Source organism: Pinus tabuliformis, chromosome 5_2, assembly GCF_031772625.1.
Source record: "Pinus tabuliformis cultivar Carrire ecotype Pingquan chromosome 5_2, CPIR1, whole genome shotgun sequence".
NCBI lineage: Eukaryota > Viridiplantae > Streptophyta > Pinopsida > Pinales > Pinaceae > Pinus > Pinus tabuliformis.
In genome coordinates, this window is record NC_142306.1 from 996298263 (window position 1) to 996320079 (window position 21817).

The window sequence follows — 21817 nt, forward strand, 5'->3', positions numbered from 1 at the left end:
AAATTTAGGCATTTATGAAAATGAATGCAAAAAGAAACAGTTAGATCAGAACAGAGGCAATGTCCATCTCTCCAAAAATGAAGGAGAATCCTTTGAAACAATGTTTCTTTCATGCAATCTTTCTGAAGACACTCACAACAAGGATCTTTGGTTGCTAGATAACGGCTGTAGCAATCACGTGACAAGTAACAAAAATCTGCTTTCTAATCTTCATGCTCCCATAACATCAGAAATTACTCTTGGAGATTGTTCTTGCATTAAAGCTGAAGGAAAATGTATTGCTCCTATTCCTACTAAACAGAATTAGCAGAAATACATTCATGATGTTTATTATGTTCCAAATCTGTAGCATAACCTCATTAGTGTATGACAACTGATGGAACATGGTTATGATGTAATATTTCAAGGGAACACATGTTATATCTATAAAAAACCTCCCAATAGAAGACTGATAACTAAGGTTGAGAAAACTAAGAATAGGATGTTTCCTTTGACTCTTAGAAGTTGAAATCTTTCATAGTGTTTTGTACACAATGTGTCAAGAATAGATGAGTCTCAGCTATGGCATTCTAGATATGGCCACATACCATTCAAAAGTCTAAGTCAGCTTTAGAAACAATCAATAGTCATTGGTCTCCCTACTATGAATGAGAAAGACTGTAATTGTGAAATTTGTGTTCTGTCCAAGCATAAAAGAGACAGCTTTCCCACATCTTCCTCTAGAACAAAAGAGCCTTTAGAGCTTGTCCATATAGATATATGTGGTCCAATGCAGACACAGTCTATTGGTGGTAGTCTTTATTTTCTAACATTCATTGATGATTATAGGAGGAAGACATGGGTGTATTTTCTGAAAAACAAATAAAATACATTCTCAAGGTTTAAAGAATTCAAAGCAGAAGTAGAAAAGCAGAGTGGAAAGCCTTTGAAAGTACTCAGATCCGACAGAGGAGGAGAGTACAACTCCAATCACTTCAAATCATTTTGTCAACAACAAGGAATCATAATGCAGAACACAACAAAATATACTCTACAGTATAATGGAGTAGCAGAAAGGAAAAATCAATCAATCATGAACATGGCTAGATGTATGCTTAGTGAGAAGAAGTTGTCAAACAATTATTGGGCTAAAGCAGTTTCGACAACAATGTATGTTCTCAACAGATCTCCAAAAACTACTCTCCAAGATACAGTGCCTCAAGAAGCATGTGATGGTGAAAAGGTAAATGTATCTCACTTTAGAATTTTTGGATCAGTAGCTTTTTCATATGTTGCTGAGAAGCTAAAAAAGAAACTTGATGATAGGAGTGAAAAATGTATTTTTGTAGGCTATAGTGAGCAGTCAAAGGCCTACAGAATTTATAATCCAGTTACAAAGAAGTTTGTTTTAAGCAGAGATGTAAATGTTTTTGAAAATAAATCTTAGTTTGATGAAGTTGATGAAGCTTCAAGTCAGTGTTTTTATCCACCACATCCACCAAGATTGCAGGTTGAAGAAGAGCCATACCATTCTGAAAATGGTACATCTTCAAGCAATGAATCCACTAGTGATTCAACATCTTTAGAAGACAATCAGAAAACAAGAAGTGTTAGAGAAATATATGAGCAAGAACATGAGTTTGACCAGCATAATATGTTTGCATTTCTTTCATCTCAGCCAACTCATTTTGAAGAAGCAGTTAAAGAAAAGCATTGGGTAGAAGCAATGAACCAAGAAATTGTTGCCATAGAGAAGAATCAGACTTGGGAATTAGTTGATCTCCCAAGAGACAAAACCAAAATTGGTGTAAAATGGGTATATAAGACCAAGTTGAATGAAAAAGGAGAGATTGAGAAACATAAGGCAAGGTTGGTTGCCAAAGGATTCTCACAACAGTTTGGTGTCGACTATGGTGAAACATTTGCTCCAGTAGCAAGGTTAGACACTGTTAGAACCATTTTGTCCACAACATCTCAGCACAAATGGAAAGTCTATCAGCTTGATGTAAAATTTGCTTTCCTAAATGGTATATTGCAGGAAGAAGTTTATGTAGAGCAGCCTCCTAGTTTTGAAGTTTCAAGACATGAACATAAGGTATATAGATTGAAGAAATCCTTGTATGGTTTGAAACAAGCTCTAAGAGCTTGGTATAGTCGCATTGACACATATCTCATCAAAATCATTTTTTTCAGAAGCAATCATGAGCCAACTTTGTATACCAAAATGCATGAAGGTAAAATTTTGATTGTATGCCTTTATGTAGATGATCTTCTTTATACAAGAAATATGATGTTAGAAGATTTCAAAACAACAATGCAAAATGTGTTTGATATGACAGATCTAGGAGTCATGAAATACTTCTTAGGCATTGAAATTCACCAATCTGCTAATGGAATTTTTGTCGGTCAGCAAAAATATGCTAGTGATATCATCAAAAAGTTCAGAATGACCAATTGCAAACCTATAGATAGACCAATTGCTCAAGGCACAAAACTAAGCAAAGAAGATATGGCACCACATGTTGATTCCACACTATATAAAAGTCTAGTTGGTAGCTTGTTATATCTCACTTCAACTAGACCTGATATCTCCAGATTTATGCAGTCACTTAAGATTTATGATTAGAAGGTTGCAAAAAGGATCTTAAGGTATATTGACGGGACAATAGATTATGGTTTGTTTTATACACATTCTGAAAATTGTTCACTATCAGGTTATACAGACAACGATTAAGCAAGGAGTTTAGATGATCACAAAAGCCCCTCAGGGTATGCTTTTCATCTTGAAACCAATTTGATTTCATGGGCATCCAAGAAACAGTCAACCATTTCAATATCTTCTGCAGAAGCAGAATATGTAGCAAAAAATTTAGTAGCTTGTCAAGTTGTGCGGTTAAGAAGATTATTGAAAGATATTTCAAACATTCATAAGGAGCCAACTCCAATCTACTGTGATAACAGTTCAGCTATTTCCTTATCAAAAAATCATGAATTCCAAAAAAAGAGCAAACACGTTGACACTCATTTTCATTTCATCCAGGAGCTTGTCAATGATGAGGACATAGTACGTTTTTTCTGTGGTTCCAAAGATCAATTAGCATTAGTAGACATTTTCACAAAGCCATTGGGCAAGAATGTATTTGAATTTCAATGAAAACAACTAGACATTGTAAGTGTCACTACATGTAACAAATGAGATTAGGAGTGGATGTTGAGATATTAATATCAATGTTAGTTAGTTGTTGATTAGGTGTCATCTTAATTGATTTCTTCTGTGCGAGGTGTCATAAGTAGTTTAGTCTTACTTGAATTCTACTCCATAGGTGTCAGAGTTTTACTTTATCATTTATTATTGATGTTTACAATGTAATTTATTTATTCATATAGAATTTAAAAAGAACAATCTCTTCTCCACTTTTCAATTTCATTCTTTGTCATTATGATCGCATTTTGTGAACAGAAAAACACTAACCAAAAATTATTCTATCCTCGTGAACTAAATAATGCCTATCACTGTAATTCGATTCGCCTGGTAATGAAACCATCACAAAGGGATGCATTGTGAAACGTATATAACTGTAGTTCGATTCTATTAAAATATAATCTTCTGATCAGCCCATATCATCTCCGCCACAACCAGCTCAACAAGGACTTGGTATTCATATAGTGAGGAGAGTCATGTTATCCCCCCTCGTGGGGATATGGAGAATATGTTCTGCTTAACCCAAGTGTTATATTCGAGATAAATGCTGTGCCCCTAAAAGAGAATCTGTTATTTGAAATTTGTTTTCACAAAATTTCAAGGCCGCATCACCGTACACTTGGTGCTTCTGTCCAGCATCCCCATGTCGATTGCAGATTCTCCCGGAATAGGAATCTGACGTTTAAGAGTGGTCAATTCTGAACATCTGAATCTGTAATGCGGAATCTGCAATCGACATAAGTTCAGAAATCCTATCGTTATATTAATATCTTCCATATTTCGGAATCTGCAATTAACATATCCTATCCTGATATTAATATCTACATTTCACTGGATTCCATTATTATGCGCCCATATGTTGAATCGACTTACTTGTATCATACGGAAAAGACAAAAGTATCTTCCAAAGACTCTGGTAGAAACAGGGGTCTTTCACACTCTGTATTCGATCCCTATTGTCCCTCATCATCCATATCTCACAAGATTTCATTCTCAGGGCTCAGCCTGGAATTTCTTTCTCTCGCCGCAGATCGGAAGCGACAAGCAGCCTCCCAGCAGCAAAAGGAGCCTGATCGAATAAATTCGGATTTGGCAAAACTGTACAGCTTCACAATTTGATTAGTATCTACAGGGCCTATACAAATATTCTAGCCTAAAAAAGTAGTTTTGAATAATCTGATGGATTCTCACTGCATTGTCAGGTCACCTCTAACATAGATCACCTTCTGGTGATGCTGTGACGTCCGTGATGCATAAACGGGACATATCTGCTTTAGCGCATCGCCTTGATGCAACCGATCGTGTACAATCAGTAGCCCCGAGTGGTATAAATTAAACTCATAGTCAATCTTGATAGGCATATATTTATTATAAACATCAAAACTATCATATATTTTATATTATATATATTATAGATATGACCGGTACAAAAAAATATAACCAATTAATTTTATATAATAGTTATTTTATATATGTGATATTGATGAGCTATGGTATTGACTTATTGAATTGTAACTAAATTAATTTAACGACTAAAATTTTCATGATAAAGTGGAAAAAAAAATCACAAGAATCATATTAATTATAATTTTCAATACATTTGTTTTAATTTTGACAAAAAACAATATATTTTGAGATATTGTTTTTTATGTCTAATAACATTTATCAACCATTTTATTTATATAATTACACTAATTAACTATTATAATAATAGTTTATATTAACTTAATTACTCTACATTATATAATTTAATGATTTTTTAAAAATCTCTTTCTAGTTTTACTTTTTTTATTTTTTGATATCTATGGTACTATCAACTAACATTTCCCATAATTTAGGAAGAATACGTCTCTCATGTTGTTAGCAAGCTATTGCTACTTAACCTAGAGAAATGCTAATTTTTCGAAGAAGTGCATCCAATACTTAGAGCTCTTTTGTGTGGATGATGAAGTGTATCTTGATGTCAAGTGGACTCACGTAATCAAGCAATAGTCTACCTGCTTACACATCCTCTCCTCTCCCTTATGGTCGAGCAACTAAAGTTCCTCTCCTTATCAGTCGAGCCCCGTTGCCGGTCCTTATTAGTGGAGCAACTAAAGTTCCTCTTCTGTAGCGAACTGAACTACTAGCAATAGTGATCTGCCTACCATATGCTCGTATAGAATGACCAGGGCAGATCAGTATCACCCTGCCTACATACCTATTGATTTGTTGTAGCAATATGACTTATGTAACGTGTAAGGGCGGGCCTATTTGCTGTAGCTGCGGAAGGAAGGGCTGGTGGTAACCTGACACCCTTAGGGATGCCTGTGAGAGCCAGCCTGTGGGTAGGCGCTACTGGCTGATATGTCCCCGCATAGGTCGGTCTGCACGCTGATAAGTAATGGGTATGCATGTGCATCATAAGTAATGGGTATGCACGCGCATGACTGGCTGGTAGATCTCTCGCTCATGAAGAGGATGCGAAGCATGGCTCGACCAACGCCCCCCACCCAATAAGCATCAAGGGACGGCAGGGTGAGGTACGTTAGTGACTCGACCTATGGGAGAGGTACATTAGTGACTCGACTGACAAGGACCGGCAACAGGGCTCGGTTGATAAGGAGAGGAACTTTAGTTTCTCGACCATAAGGGAGAGGAGAGGTACGTTAGTGACTTTTTTAGTTACTTATTTGAGAAGGGCCACCCAATAAGTAAAATGAACAAACGCTCGACTAATAAGGAGAGGGCTCTCAATATAAGGAGAGGAATTGTGGACCATCCATAGACCACCTAATTGACACCAACGAGTCAAATCCCCTTGTGCTTCGAGACCCCATAATAGCAGCAAAGAATGTGCTAAACTATTAGCAGGAGTAGAAACTGCGGTAGTTAGGAAATTACAACCTTCCAGATAGGAACTGGCCAATCTATGAGTATACCATGAAGTCACAAAGGTTGTACCCGTGAACCATCCGCCTAAGGCAAAATAGGCACAAGGAAAGAGCAATAGACTGGACCAACCCACAAAAATGAAACGGTCTCTGTGTAGCCAGTCATCCATAGTATCAAATAGAGTTTTTTCTTTTTTAGAAGACTTTCCAAGGGCTATAGTCATAGCGATCCTCCTATTTCACTATTTCGACCATTTCCGAGCACCCTATATGATCAAAAGGTATACGATGAATTGGGGACAATTTTTCATCCATCATCCTTTCAAAAAAAATAGGGTTCCAAAGATTCGTTGTTGGAACAAATATTTGAAACTAGACCGAACCGATTCAATATAGGTAAATGCATGATCGCTCGATCCTGAGTTTTCAGAGTTCCTATCTCATCCTCGAATCACCTATTGAATAACATCGATGGAACAATTTAAGGGGAGGGAAGTGCGCTTTCTGCCTTCTATTGACCAGATTCTATTCACAATATATATTCCATTCAATATTTTTTATTCATTCTCGTCTTGAACCTTCTGCAATGCAACAAAATGAAAAGGAGTATTTCTATTCTCTCTCATCCATCTCTATGTATACTACATCGTGGTCTGATACGAATGAGTCTACGGGTAGGAACGAGTCGACCTTTTCATAACTCATAGAGCTAAATGAAATGACTCCAAAGTTCTTCTCCTTCTATAGCAAGAAGTTATATATTGAACCATTGTGATCCAAAAGTGAAACCCTTTTTTTCCCTTTTGTTTTCTCTTTTCACATATTAATTTCGATCCGTTTCTCACCAGTGTAATCACCATACGGTACATTCAAGCCTCGGTTCTTGTACCAGCCAACAAGCACGCATCAAGCTAGGGTTGATTCGACCAGCCGTTGTTTCTTGTACCAGCCAGCAAGTAATGAACTCAAATCCAGTTAAGCAGCCGGGTCTAGCGTCCAAGCAAGCAATAACCAGGGTGGTGGAATTATGGGTACCAGCCAGCTTCGGGTGATTTCGTCAACCCTCGAGCCTTACTGGGAGAATCCGGGCCAGCCGGGGTTTCTTTCGACCAGCCCGGATTCTCCCAGCAAGCGAGAAGCAAGCCCTGGTTCTTTTATTAGACCAGCCTCGGGTTCAACCAACTTCGGTTGATTTCTCCCAGCCCTCGGTTTCGACCAGCTCTCGGGTGAGTTCGTCAAGCCTAACGTCTAGCAACACGTCTAGCCATTGATTGTTTAGCCTAACGGTTAATCAAGCAGCACTTGGTCATTTGCACTCACTTACTTAGTCGTTATAAAGCGGCACTCGCTAGCTTATCGCCATTTCTTTGCCTCACTTGCTAGGCACACTCTCTCGCGTATGGCGGGTGTAACCACTTGGTGGACTTGGCGGTTGTCCTTACTTGGTGGTCTAGGCTTCTGGTGGGCTTGGCTTGTCTGACGGCTAAAGGTGACTCGTGTGACTCTTGGTGGTTCGATCGGTTGACTCTAAGGGAAATCCTCCTGCTCCAGCTCCTCATAAATCGATCGGTGGTTTTGCTTGGCGAAGCATATGGCTCTTTCTTGTTTCGGGAAGTAGACTCCTCCTACTCCTCATCAATCAAATCAATCGGTGCTGCTCTTGTCGATCTAAGCGGCCACGGTCTTATTCGTGAGGTGCCAAGGTCGAGTAGATTGTTTATAGTTTACCTTGAGTAATCTAACTTCAAAGTTCTTGAATTTTGTTAATTAACTCTTTATATTACTTAAAAACTAGATTGAATTTCCAAATACAATTTTTCCTTAACATGTTGTTCCAGTAAATTAGACCAACAAAATCTTCATTCCCTTCAACAAAGTCAAGACTACCATACCTCAGATTACACAATTGTCAAGACCAACAAAATCTTCATTCCCTTTAACAAAGTCAAGAATACCATACCTCAGATTACACAATTGTCAAGGCTAGAATTATTCAGTATCATTATCTAGCATACCCACACAGAGATAACAAGCATGTTTTTAAAATACAAACAACGTCTGTGAATTTTAAACCACAAAGGGTCTACCCAAAAAAAAAACCATAAAAAAATTTCATGACCTTTACACAAGTGAACCAGACTAAGAATATATCGTCGCAGTCAACCATTCTCCAAAAAGTAAGGAGACGAGATCAAACGACAAGTTCGCGAAAGATCAGGCGAGGAACCATGAACCACCATGTAGACCAACATATGATGAGGAGACCAAAGAAGATGTCAAGCTCCCTACATCACAATCCAAGAAACTTCAATGAAACCTTCATGCAGGACTACCATTTGACCATGATCAATGGTCATTTTCCGAGGAAGAAATATTTGTTGGAGGCCTCATGCTAGAACGAAGAGGATCCATCATGTCCCCCCATAAGAATCACATGTAATATGGCTTTCGACATGTGCCAAGTGGGATTCAATTCTTTCTAAGCAAAACCATTGATTCCTGAGCATTCTCTTGATGTCCTCCAGAGATGAAAAACATTGTACTTCTCAATTTTCTAGTGCTTCATGACAAGGCATAGTAGATTCTTCATCTTCCAATGAAGAGCCATAAAGTTTAAGTATTTTTTCTTCCTTCCCCTAGTATGCCTAAGCTTAGAAAACCAAGCCAAAATATCCTCCACAAGCTCAGAATCTGAGAGGGATTGTTTTTCAACCCGAGCTTGGGTCTCAAGGTTATGAATTTCCTTTCAAGTTTCTAGTTGAAAAACATTGGAAAAGGTGGAAACAAATTCATGCATAAAGAGTCTAGTGCCCCATTTCCCTTGTTGGGCTTTGCCACAACCTCCTTGCCTATACCTCATCCTATGTCTCGAAGGCATAGCTAAGACCCGGGGGGCACACTTCCAACAACTACTATTAATGCCTCTACCTAGAAGATAACAAGAGAAAAAATAAGACTCACCTTCTACATGACTAGGGTAACAACAAACTAAATCATAGAAAAAATTCCAAACACTTGCCCCAAACTCACTAGATGACTCGACAATTGAGATAGAGGACACAACTTTCTCCCCCAAGACCCTTTCACTATAAACCATTGGACCCACAAGGAACACAATAAAGACCAAAAGACCTCGAAACCCATGTAAGTGAGACCACACACCAAGCTTTGCAAACCGAAGCTCATCCAACTAGGGAATAAACCTAGCCCTACCAATCCACCTTACTACACTTCAAACTAGACTCCCATTTCCCAACTTGAACCTTAAACAAGAATCCTAGACCAATACCCAATTGCAATTTGACAAAATACTTTGAACTAATAACACAGACCAGAATTGAAATTTCAAAACCAAATCACAACGAGCCACCAAAGAAAGGAGACCAAGTCTAACAAAGAATAAACTTGAGAATTGATATTGCTTAAGAGACTATACGGTTTCGATGACCCTTCTGGAGAACAATCTTCAAATGTTCAAGCACAATACCATTCGTTTGGGGAGCCCCAAGCATTTCACTTCACTTACAAGAACTTGCATGACCACCTCTTAGGCCTTGAAATTCCTCCACCAATCACAAAACAATGACACTCTCACACTTAGTTTTAGCAAGGAAATTGAATGGGGAGGTCGAGGAACTTTTATGAGCTCCTCTCCACTCACAACAACATTTCTCAACAACCCATCGAAGAAAATTAATAAAACCAGCACTAATTGGATGTCTTCATGTGCCTGCATGCGAGGAACGCTGCATCCTCCCCCCTTAAATGCTTAGTGTGTACAATGGGATGGTGGGTTGATGAAAATTGAACTAGGGGCCTACAAATTTTGATCCCCTAGTCGCTTTAACTCTAGAAGCCTGTGGGTTATGGGCCAACAATCCGGTTCTCTCACCTTCTATGTAGCACAGACATATGAATCTCCAAAACCCCAAATAAAAAGCCATGGTGTATATGCCACTTTCCACTCATGTGGTTAACATTATTACAAAATTCAGCACTCAAGCGAGGATCAATGGTGACATGGTGGCCATCCATGGATACTCGATTCGTCATGCTGGTCAGGGTTCATCTGTGTTCAAGCCCCAAACCTATGTCCATACATCGACCCCTGATCGGGCCTGACTTCAATTTGAATGGTGAGGGGCCAACTCTATTTCTCTCACTCACTTTACTATAGGCTTGAAGTCTCGATGATGTAGGTCCCATGGCGAGGTCAGGGGTACAACCACAACTATGAAATTTCCACAACAAATTCTACCCAAATGCAAATGGAAGTAGTTGTATTTTAGGAAATCATTCCCTTCTTTGATACCACCTTCACGAACACTAAACGAAGGGTCTATTAATTTTGATCCCTTGGTGGCTTCAATGCTACAATATTGTGGGTTAGGGGCCCATGATCTAGCTCTCTCACCTTCTATGCAACATGAACTTATGAATATCCAAAGCACCAAATAAAAAAGCATGGTGTACAAGACGGTACTCACTAGAATGTCCCAAAGGCTCAAAAAATTAGAGCCATCAACAATTGAGATACGCAGACCCTAGAATCAGTTTATGTCAGGTGGTATTAGAGAGGGGAATACTTTGTGTAAGAGAACAACTTCCAATTGTGGTTGGGTACAATTTGTGCGGAAATTCCACAACTATGGTTGTGGGTAGAATTGTCGAGGGAGGTGAGAAGGTGTGTAACACCCAAGTGAGAAAAGGAAGATCAAGAGGGTCAAGAGGAGGTGAACTATGATGCCAAAAGTTTGAGCCAGAGGAGGAGAGCTAGTGAAGTATCAACGAGTCTGGTGGCAACTCACTTAGCAATACATGTGGTAAAATAAGACTGAAAAAGAAGAATATGGATGAGATACAACAATAAAATACATGATCAGGAGATCACGAAAAATTTCAATAGTGGGATTCTGATGTATGGGCATAAACCCCACCCCAAATCAAATATTATTCCCAAAGACTTCCATAAGGGCAACACGCAACCCTATGAAAGAGGACATGATTTTCCTCTGATTTTTTGTAAATTTTAATTAATTATAGGCCTCTCGAAGGTATGCATTGGCATAGGATGAGATTACTCTTATGTATGGTATGGATTTTGTTTTAAATAGGAAGCTTCATGTTCCAAAGGGCATCCAATCCTTGTAAATATTAGGTCAATGGAAGTGGTGAGGGAAATTTTGAGTTAGGTCAAGGGTCCTTAGTGTGAGAGGCCATATATGTAATCATTTTACATCCTTTAATATACAACCTGCGTGTTTATTCATATGTTTGGGTATATTTTATCATGTTCATAGTTTACAGGTGCCCAATAGAAGTATTGAAACCAATTGATCGCGCACCTTTCCTCGCGAAGGGACAAAGAAAGGCAGCTAGGCTCAATGCCACAGACATGTCAGTCGATCTCATTCATTCGGATCAGAGACCACGGTCGGTTCCTTACTAATGGAATAAGATGTGGGGACGGATGAACGAGTGATTGATACTATTTGTCTCCTTTTCGCCCTTCTTTCTCATGAGTCGATCGGAGCATCCCACATCAAATGAACCGAGATTTAATGTAATGTTGTAGGGCTAGAGTCACAATGGAGGAATTATTCAAGAGAGGCCAAGTCCGAACCAAATCACCATAAAATTTTTAAAGGGGCCTTTGTATCATATTTATTGTGAATGGGCATGAATGAAGGTCAAAACATGGAGCTGAATTGTATCTTTATGACCAGTTATTAACAAAGGTAAATCCCATTTGCATGAGGATGAGTAGAAGAAACCATTGTAATAGCTAGGCATGAATGCTGACAGAAAGAGTGGAAGGAAGCATTGTGTGAGGCCTCAAATTTGTTGGGATCTACCTATTAAATGTTGAACAATCACCAACCAGGCCTAGAGTGGACCCCATAGTGAAGGATGTCAGGCCTTGAACTAGTCGAGACCCTACCAGATTGGAGCTGCAAGGCATGGAGTGAGAACTGCCTCCTGACCAATCTAAGTATGTTAGAACCCAAAGCAGTGAGAATATCATTGAAGCAGTCAAGAAGAAGGGATGAAAGGTCGTCTTGCATTGTTCAGGTAGGGTGAAAATGATGAATGTTTGGGGTTTTGAATGGAAGTATGAGCCAACTAAGTAGCAAGACAAGAAAATATTTTTTTCCAAAATTTTCCAATGAAAATGGGATATCTGTCACTTATAATAATCTTTGGGTTTCCATGTATATTTTGAATTGTTTCAATAAATGCAATAGAAATTGTACTGGATTTAAATGGATGAGATAATGCACAAAAGTGTGCATACTTGGTAAGTCTATCAACTACCACCATAATGACACTCTTTCCTTTGGAATTGGGTAAACCTGTGATAAAATCCATTGAAACCTCCTCCCAACATTAACTTGGAATGGATAAAGGTTGTAATAGATCCGAGGTCTTAATTGTTTCAACTTTATTTTGTTGTCAAACCAGAGATTCCGCCACAAACTTTTGAATATCAAATTTAAGGCCATCCCAAAAAATTTCCTTCTTAACCATATGGTAAGTTTTTAAAAATCCTGAGTGCCCTCCTAATGGAGATGCGTGCAATTCCATAAGAATCTTTTGTTTGAGTCGGGACTTCTCACATAGGCATAAGCAATCTTTGTACCATAACAAATCATTTTTCCAACTAAATGTATCATATCTATTGGGATCTTGTTGTAGGTTTTGAATGAGAGCCCACACTTCTTCATCATTATTCCATTCATCCCTTGCTTCGTTCATGTAATATGGTTGGATAATAGAAATGTCACAAGGCAATGCTTCCACATCCTCATCCTCTCTTGAGAGTGCAACTGCCACAACATTTTGCTTCCCTTTTTTTAGATGATTTCAAAGTCATAACCCAACATATTTGTGACCCATTTTTGTTGCACTTCTGAAGATAATATTTGTTCTAAAAAGTATTTAAGACTCTCATGATCTGTTTTTACCTTCAAGTGTCTTCCCATTAGGTAGGGTCGTCATTTCTTAAGTGCATGTAGTGTTGCCAACATTTCCTTCTCTTAAATAGCTGTGTAAATACTTTCCTTTGATTGGACGACTTTCAAAGGCAATGGGTCTTTCTTCTTGCATTAAAAAAAAACTAATTCCATTTCTTGAGGCATCACATTCCACAATAAATGTTTTTGTGAAGTCCAGCGTAGCTAAGTCCATAAAAATGCATATTTCTTCAATAATGTTGTTAGAGGTGCTACCATTCTCCCATAATTCTTAACAAACTTGTGATAATACCCTGCCAACCCAAGAAATCCTCACATATGCTTTATGGATGTGGGGATTTTCCATTCCTTAATGGATTTAATTTTGCTAGGGTCTACCTTAACACCTTCATGAGATACAATATGACCCAGATATTCCACCTCTTGTGCTCCAAAGAAAAATTTGGATATTTTTTCATATAAGTGTTTCTCCTCCAATAGTTTGTGCACCCTATCAACATGTTGAACATGATCCTTCCAAGACTTGCTATAGATTAGTATATCATCAAAAAATACTAACACAAATTTTCTAAGGAAGTGTTTGAAAATGGAATTCTTCAAACCTTGAAATGTAGAAGGTGCATTGGAAAGGCCAAAAGGCATGACCAAAAATTCATAATGACCCTCATGAGTTCTAAATGCTGTTTTCAGAGTGTCTTCAGTCTTCATTCTGATTTGATGATATCCTAAACAAAGATCCAAGTTGGTGAAGTAAATTGATCCATGCAATTCATTCAATAGTTCATCAATGAAATGAATGGGAAATTTATCTTTAATAGTGAGCTTGTTGAGCTCCGTATAATTCAGACACATGTGCCATGATCCATCCATCTTGTGCACCAATACTACTGGAGGAGAGAAAGAACTTTGACTAGGTTGAATTATACCAGCCTCTAGCATTTCTACATCCATATGTTTAATTTGACTCTTTTGGGAATAGGAATATCTGTAACGCCTCATGTTTGGTGGAACATTTCCTGGAATCAAATGAATAGCATGATCATGATCATGAATAGGTGGGAGATCTTTGGGAGTCTCAAATACCTTGGAATTATTGTCCAATAATTTTTGGAGATCCGGAGAAATAAATGATTTCGATGTGGGAATCTCTAGCAAACATAATTGTGTAATTACGCTTCTTTGTTCTTTTTTTAGAAGCTTTATCATTCCATTAGGGCTGATTATCTTTCTCGGTTTCCCTGTGATACCTCTTAATTCAACTTCCTTTCCTTCCGCAGAAATTTTCATGATAAGTTCTTGAAAATTAAAAGCTATTGTACCCAAGGATTGTGGCCATTGGACTCCTAGTACAACATCAACACCACCCATTGGAATGGAAAGAATTGGGCTATTAAATACATATTCTCCAATGAATATCTTGATATTATGGCGCTTTCCAGAGTAATTTATTGTTTGTCCACTTGCAACCATCACTTGACACTTTGGTGCTGGATATAGGAATCAATTTAATTCCTTAGCTATCTTACAATGAATAAAATTATGGGTATTGTCCGAATCAATCAACACTATTACCTTTTTATTCTTGATATGTCCTTCTATCTTGATAGTTTGAGGAGTCATAATTCCATCCAAAGCATTACAAGATATGGTCAGATTCATTTCTTCTTTCTCTGGATTTTTTTCTTGGTGTTCCTTTTCTTCCTACTCTTCACAATATGTGTAAAATAATTTATTCTCACCACACTTATGACATTTACTGTATTTGCTATCACATTTGCAACAAAGCTTGTTTTCTTTTATTTCTTCCAATTGTTAGAGTGTCAACCTTGTAGGTTGTGGAAGGCTAGGGGAAACAACACTTCCATCCCTATAGTTGTGAGTGGTAGGCTTCCTTGTTGCCATAATTTTTCTTTCCAGATTTCTTGCCAACCTAAATGCCTTCTCCATTGAATCAGGTTCCCAGAGGCGAACTTCATGTTGGATGTTATCCTTTAAAGTCCCTATGAACACATCAATACTATGCTTCTTTGGAATATCTTTTACCCTTATATTCAACTTTTGGAAGTCCTCAATGTGATTCATCATTGAACCCTTTTGTTTGAGGTTTATCAATTGGCTAAAATAAGTGTTACTTTTTGTATCCTCATAATGTGCTATCATTTCTTCCGTAAAAATTTCCTAAGTGACAATTTTTTTACGAGATCAAAGTCGTCGATACCATAAAAACTGATTTGGTTCCAAATATAAAGTTTCAATTAGTACCTCTTGTGTGTTTTGCACATTATGGAGATCGAAATATTGTTGCATCTGTAGTATCCATGTTACATGATCCTTTCCATCGAGCTTCCTCATATCGATATTTGGAACATGGTGGGTCTTCAACCCAACATTAGAATCTATGAAATCATGATTAACATTTCTTTTGTTCTCATCATGAGTATCCCTTACTACCATTTCACCATTAGTAAGCATTTCTTGTAACAACTTAGTCAAATATATCTTCAAATATTCCATGTCGCCTTCAGTTTTTCTTCTATATCATCCATCTTAGCATCCATTCCATTCATATTGGCTTCCACGCCATCCATATTAACTTCCATGCCATCCACCTTAACTTCCACGCCGTGTATCTTAGCTTCCACACCTTTCCTTAAACCATCAATCTTAGCTTCGGTTACCTTTTGTGAGAATGAAATTTGTTGCACTTGGTCTCGTAATTGTGATATAACATGTTGCATTTCTCCCTCTTCTTCATGAGTCATGCTAGCTCTTTTAGTTTTCTTACTAGGTGTTTCCATTTTCTTTCTTCGGGTCATGGATTTATGATAATTATGCTTCACTATGCCCTTTGAACTTCAAACTATTTTTTCAACCAAAACTTATGCAAAATTTTAAAAAGACTACACACCATTTTTCACTTTGTAGAAGCTCAATATTGAATCTATTGTATATCTATAATTACGGATCTCCAAGGCCTTCAATTGCTTCTTGTGTTATCCCTCTGAGTACTCTTTCCAATGCCACCAGTCTTATCAAAATTGGATTCTCCAAGAAAGAGTTATGCCCCATCTCCCAAGATGACCTAATTATATAATTTGTGAGTAAAGTGAACTTGGATGACATGCCATGTGTCACTGTTTCGACCTTCGTATCTAGAAACGATACACAGAAAACTACAGTCCATCCTCTTTTTGTAAATCCTTACGAAATTTCAACCTGATGCTCAGAGAGAAAGTTATGATGATTTTCCCAGGGTCACATGTTTGGAATGTAATTCGGGAGTCTACAAACACCCTAACTTCCTCAGATCATATCTCCAAAAATATAGCGAGAGAAGATCGGAAATTTGGACCCAAGGTTCAAAACGATTTTGGCTCAAATGAGTTTTTCTTTTAGCTTTTGAAACTTTGTAGAGAAAATGTTATAGCGAAAATTCCAAGATGACCTATTTGGAGCAGCGAAATCCTAGAATCCAAAGCTCTGATACCAAATGTTAAGAAACTAGCTCACAAAAAGATAGAAAAGATAGATCAACGACTTCAAAATCAACCTCTTTGAGGGGGAAACCTTTTTTACATTACACAAATGAACAATTATTGGATAATACAAATGACAAAATCTCCCTTCTATATATAGGAGTCTAAGGGGTTACAATATAATCAAAACCGACATAACAATAATAATATAAGGGCACAACAATAATAATAGTGGGCTCCTATGGGGCACAATAATAACAATAGGGGCACAACAATAACAATTAGGGCCACAATGACAATAGTAATGCATGAATCACTTGTATTATAGGGACCTAACAAGGCTTGACCTATGACCATTGACCCAAGCTTGGAATTCATGCTTTAATAAGTCAATTTAATAATAATAATAAATTATTTTGACAAATATCTTACATTATACAATTATGAAGACCGAACCTAGTTACATTCTTCAACACTCTCTCTTAAATAGGGAGGTATTCATAATTACATGTATATGCAAGTACATGGAAGATCTGAAAAACACATGAACTACGAAGATTTTAGTCGCACTCAGTGCCACAAACTAGATACCTGACTAGGGTTATCTATCTAGGTGAGGCTAATATGGACAAAAGATTTCAACCAGTCTAGGTACTGTCAGGTTTACTAACTAACCATCAACCCAAGGACCTAGGTGTGTATCTAAGGTCATAGCTATAAGACCAATGCCACCCTCCCTCTTTAGGATTTAGACATCAAACAGACATAGGTCGGCCAAATTTCCTCCAAAGCGCCATCCATTAGATGATTCAATTCTCCCTATCAATATATCCATTCATCCAAGCATGTTTCTAGAGTGTTCAATCTTCTTGTGGAGATATTTTATGTGTACAAACACAAATTCCAATTAATAATAAAATTTCAAATATACAAGTAAGCACAAATCTTTGGGGTCCTCAATTATTCAAATGTTTCTAATATCATCATCAAGTTATCCATATTTAATTTTTGCGAAAGTTTTTCTTCTTGTCTAATTCCTTTAGTCGCACCAATCCATTCTCTAATTTCTTCTTTAGGGTATCTATCATGACTATCATAATATTCCCTCCCTCTCAATTGGGGAAATGTACTCTAGGCTCCCTCTTAACTTAGGGATATCAATAATTTCCTTTTCTTATAACATCGTAGAATATTTTATGGCTTCATTCATTAATTATCATCATTCTTATGCTTCCTTCATATTTATTATACAAACATCTTTATTATCTTGAAGATTATGTATCTGCAAAATTTTAATAGCAGGTACAACTAAATCAAATATACAAAAGCATGAAGTTAGCTATATGTAGATATTAGAATTTGGAAAGTAAACAACTAAACCTAGTTAGGTTTATGCTAGACATCAACTTCTTGCTAGGGCTTTTTCATAAACCCTAGACTTCACCATCAAGACTTCAAGCATTTTAACCAAGATATCAATCTCATTATATCTAGGGCCTTAACATTAATTTTAATGATATATGACAGATTCTACCATAAATTAATGTAAATCCTAGAGACACAATGCTTTAGATATTAGTGATTCAATATATTACTACCCAAAGTTTCAACAATATGATTTTACATGATATACGTTTACTAGAGTTTGTTGCAAACCATAGGCTAAATCATATTGAAAACAATATCATATCCTAGAATATCAATTAGAGCTTTACAGACACTAGGTTTCACAAACTAAAACATGAGCATTAAAAATTAGGACAACATATATACATATCTAGGATGCATGCACTAGAATATCATTTTATATGTACTCGCTAAACACAAACATCAATACGTCAAACTAAGATATACAACAACTTCATTCAGACTAGGGTTTCAATCATATGGATGAATATACACCTAGGGTTTCAATCTTAGAACTTCATGTTAGCTAATACAAGGGTCTTTCCTATAAACTCTAATTTACCAAACCCTAGAGATTTGGGGTTTCAATACATAAGTTAGACATTAACAACAAACCTTAAAGTACTAGGTTTTATATCATATTAATATCAAACTCCTAAACATAAAAATGAATAGGTTTTCTAGGTTTCATTAACAACCCTAAGTAGACTAGGGTTTCATAATCAATTTTGACATACCCTTACGTTAAGGTTTTACAAAAAACCTTTTAGGGTTCCATAATAATGATCATATGAAAATGTAATGAGGGTAGATTCAATCTAATGATTAATCACCCTAACAAAAATATTTATGATTCAAAACCTAGACATGAGAGCATTAGTAATACCAAGCAAAGATCTTAAAATAATTATACTTTTAATGAATAAAAAATTCTTACATACCTTGCTTTACTCCTTTACAAACCTTGTGTGGTTTCTTTGAAGTGATTCTCCTTAAAATGTTTTACCTAAGTGTCTATTGTAGCTTTGGATGTCTTGAGTCAATTTGTACCTGTAATGAAGAATAGTTCCAAGATGAATCCTAATACCAAGATGAAAATAAATAAGTCCTAAACCAATGATACTTATCTTCACCTGCAATGAAAAGTTGTCAAGTACACAAGAATCTTGATGTATACTCCAAATTGTTAGTACAATAATTAGACTCATAGTTAAATCATAAGCTTATGCATATAAGTCAACTAACCTAATTCCAAAATATTTCTAATATGAAATAATAGAAAGAATTTAGATAGAACTTAAAGTTGTAATCAAACCTTGGAATATCAATAATTTGTGGGATACTATAGGACATAGTTACAAAGACTAATCTGGACTAATCCTAGACTTTGCTTAATAATAAAGTCTAACCCTAACCAGACCTATAAAAATCTTAAAAAGATTAGCCCTTGACCAAACTAAAAACAAATTTGAACAAACCCTAACCCTAATTCAAGGAAACCAAAATGAAAACATGTTAAATAACTGACCTTTGATTATTCCTAATTACCTTGAATTTTCCACAGATTCGTGATGTGTTATATATCTGAACTAGAGGAGATACATGGTGGGTGATCAAATCATGGTTATGCCTTAGAATATTCATCCTTCATTACTTTTATATCTTCATTGTATTTGGAGGAAATTTTTATTGTAGGACATGTGCCTTTCAATTCTTATTTATCATGATTTAGTGATACGAGGAGTATTTTTTAGTTGTGATTATATGATTGGTCTTTAGGAGATGACTTGTAGGAGAGTATAATATTTGATCGTCAAGTCCAAGAGACCTGAATCTACATATTATATCTTTCACTGTCTTTTAAACACAATTTTTTTATGCTTTCTCTTTTCTTATCTAGGTCTCTAGTCACATTTCTTTTGGTTAGGGTTGCTTCTTAGTGCCCAACATTTATGATTTACCTCTTTAAGAAGCTCAGTCTTAGTTGACTAGACTTATTTTCCATGGCTTGTAGCTGGTGTGATCTCCTTTCTTCCCTTATGCAACTGAACCAACCTTTAATACCATGTTGAGAAATATAGGGCATCATGTATTTCACTTGATTTATCCTCTATTATGAAATTATCTTATGAAGTTTTACTTATTATATCTTCTTTTAAAGTTATTATGTTCTTATCATTAAGACTAGTGCCAGCCCACGAAGATCACTATGAGATGGAACGCAAGATGTAGGCACACAACCATGGAAAAAACCTTAGGTAAGGGAAAATCCAGTCAAGAACTCTTCCTTAAGTAGATTCATATCACAATGAAACAACCAAGACTCTTGATACCTAGACTGAGAACCTTCCATCCATTAAGTCAGCCTTGCATACACCTGTTGGTTCATTTCTTCATATGATAACCATAAGTAGTTCATCTCGACTTTTATACTTCAGTCCTAAAGTAGTAGCTATCTTAACTTTGTAGTTATATACAAACTTAATCCCGAAATCTCGGTCCTGTATTCATACAAAAGTCTTGTCACACATGATTCATGTAGCCATACGTAAGTCATCAGTTTAGTAGTTATATCAATTGTCAAATCTGTAATTTGGAATCTCAATCTTGTAGCTATACCCAGTTTCATTATTGTGGCTTCTCCAAGGAATCTCAGTCTTGTAGATTCTTTAAGGAATCTTCGTTATGTAATAAATGGAAGTTCTTGTATTGTAGTCACCTCTTATAATTACTTTGATGCTTTATTGTTCTGTGGATAGCCCTTATAATATTCTTTGTAAATGTTATATGAACTCCTGTAATAGCACCTTACTTCAGTCATGTGATAGATACATATTTCAGTCCTATAGTAGTTAATGCCTCCACCCTACAATTATCTAGAATTTTGACTTTATGTTTTTTTATATCTCTGATCTGTCAAAACCGCATCTTCTACTCTTTATTTGGTCGAGTGTATAGGGGTATTTATAGTTGTTTCTCACTATAATTAAGAACATAACTCCAATGCAGCCTAGGAAGGATGCAATATAATAGTGAGATGTACCTAACCCAGGGTCCTCAACATAACCCCGATGATACGAATTTACACCATGAGAATAGATAAGCTCATGTTGAGCATGGTAGAAACTGTGTTATTACCAGCTAATGACGTAAACTAGTAACAGACGCGAGGAAATCCACCAATGAGGAAAATGGATACCAAGGTACTTAGTATATTCCACTAAGTGTGAATAAATGTTCGGACATCGAACACTAGTGAACTCAACCAATTAGGAGCTAATTATGTAAACCCACTGTCGATCATGAGGAAGCCTGCCATTGAGGTCTGCAAGCTTCAAGGTACTTACTAGTTCTTAGATCAAGCTCCTGGATAATGAGCTGAATCCAATAGGAGAAGATCCATTGAAAGAGGGCCTTGATGTATCCCTTGTAAATCAACATGGAACAAACCAGGATGATGTGATGTATGGATGAAATCATGAAGTGATGAAGTACAACTTACACAGGGATGGATGCCTCAAAAAGGGTCAATAGGCTACTATAGATGGCTGAAATAAGATAAGACTTCCCCTGAACACATAGTGGCATGCCGCAATAGTGACTTGGTAGTGTGAATAATGAACGCCATGTGATATCATGCAATGACACAGGAGGCCTCAAGGTATGCTCCATGTGGTTAGACGAGTAACCATATAAGGAGTAAACTAACTCATATGTATGCAATGACTCTTAGGAAAGCTAAAACCCAACTATGAGACAATGAAACAAAGAGGTGTCATGTTCAAGGGTGACGTAAAAGATTCTGACATTTCATGACTAATGGAAATAAATGTTCCCTCCCTTCTCGTTTTATAAGTTCCCTTTTCATAATGTTGTCCCCCAAGCCCAAAAAAGAGATAAAAGTAT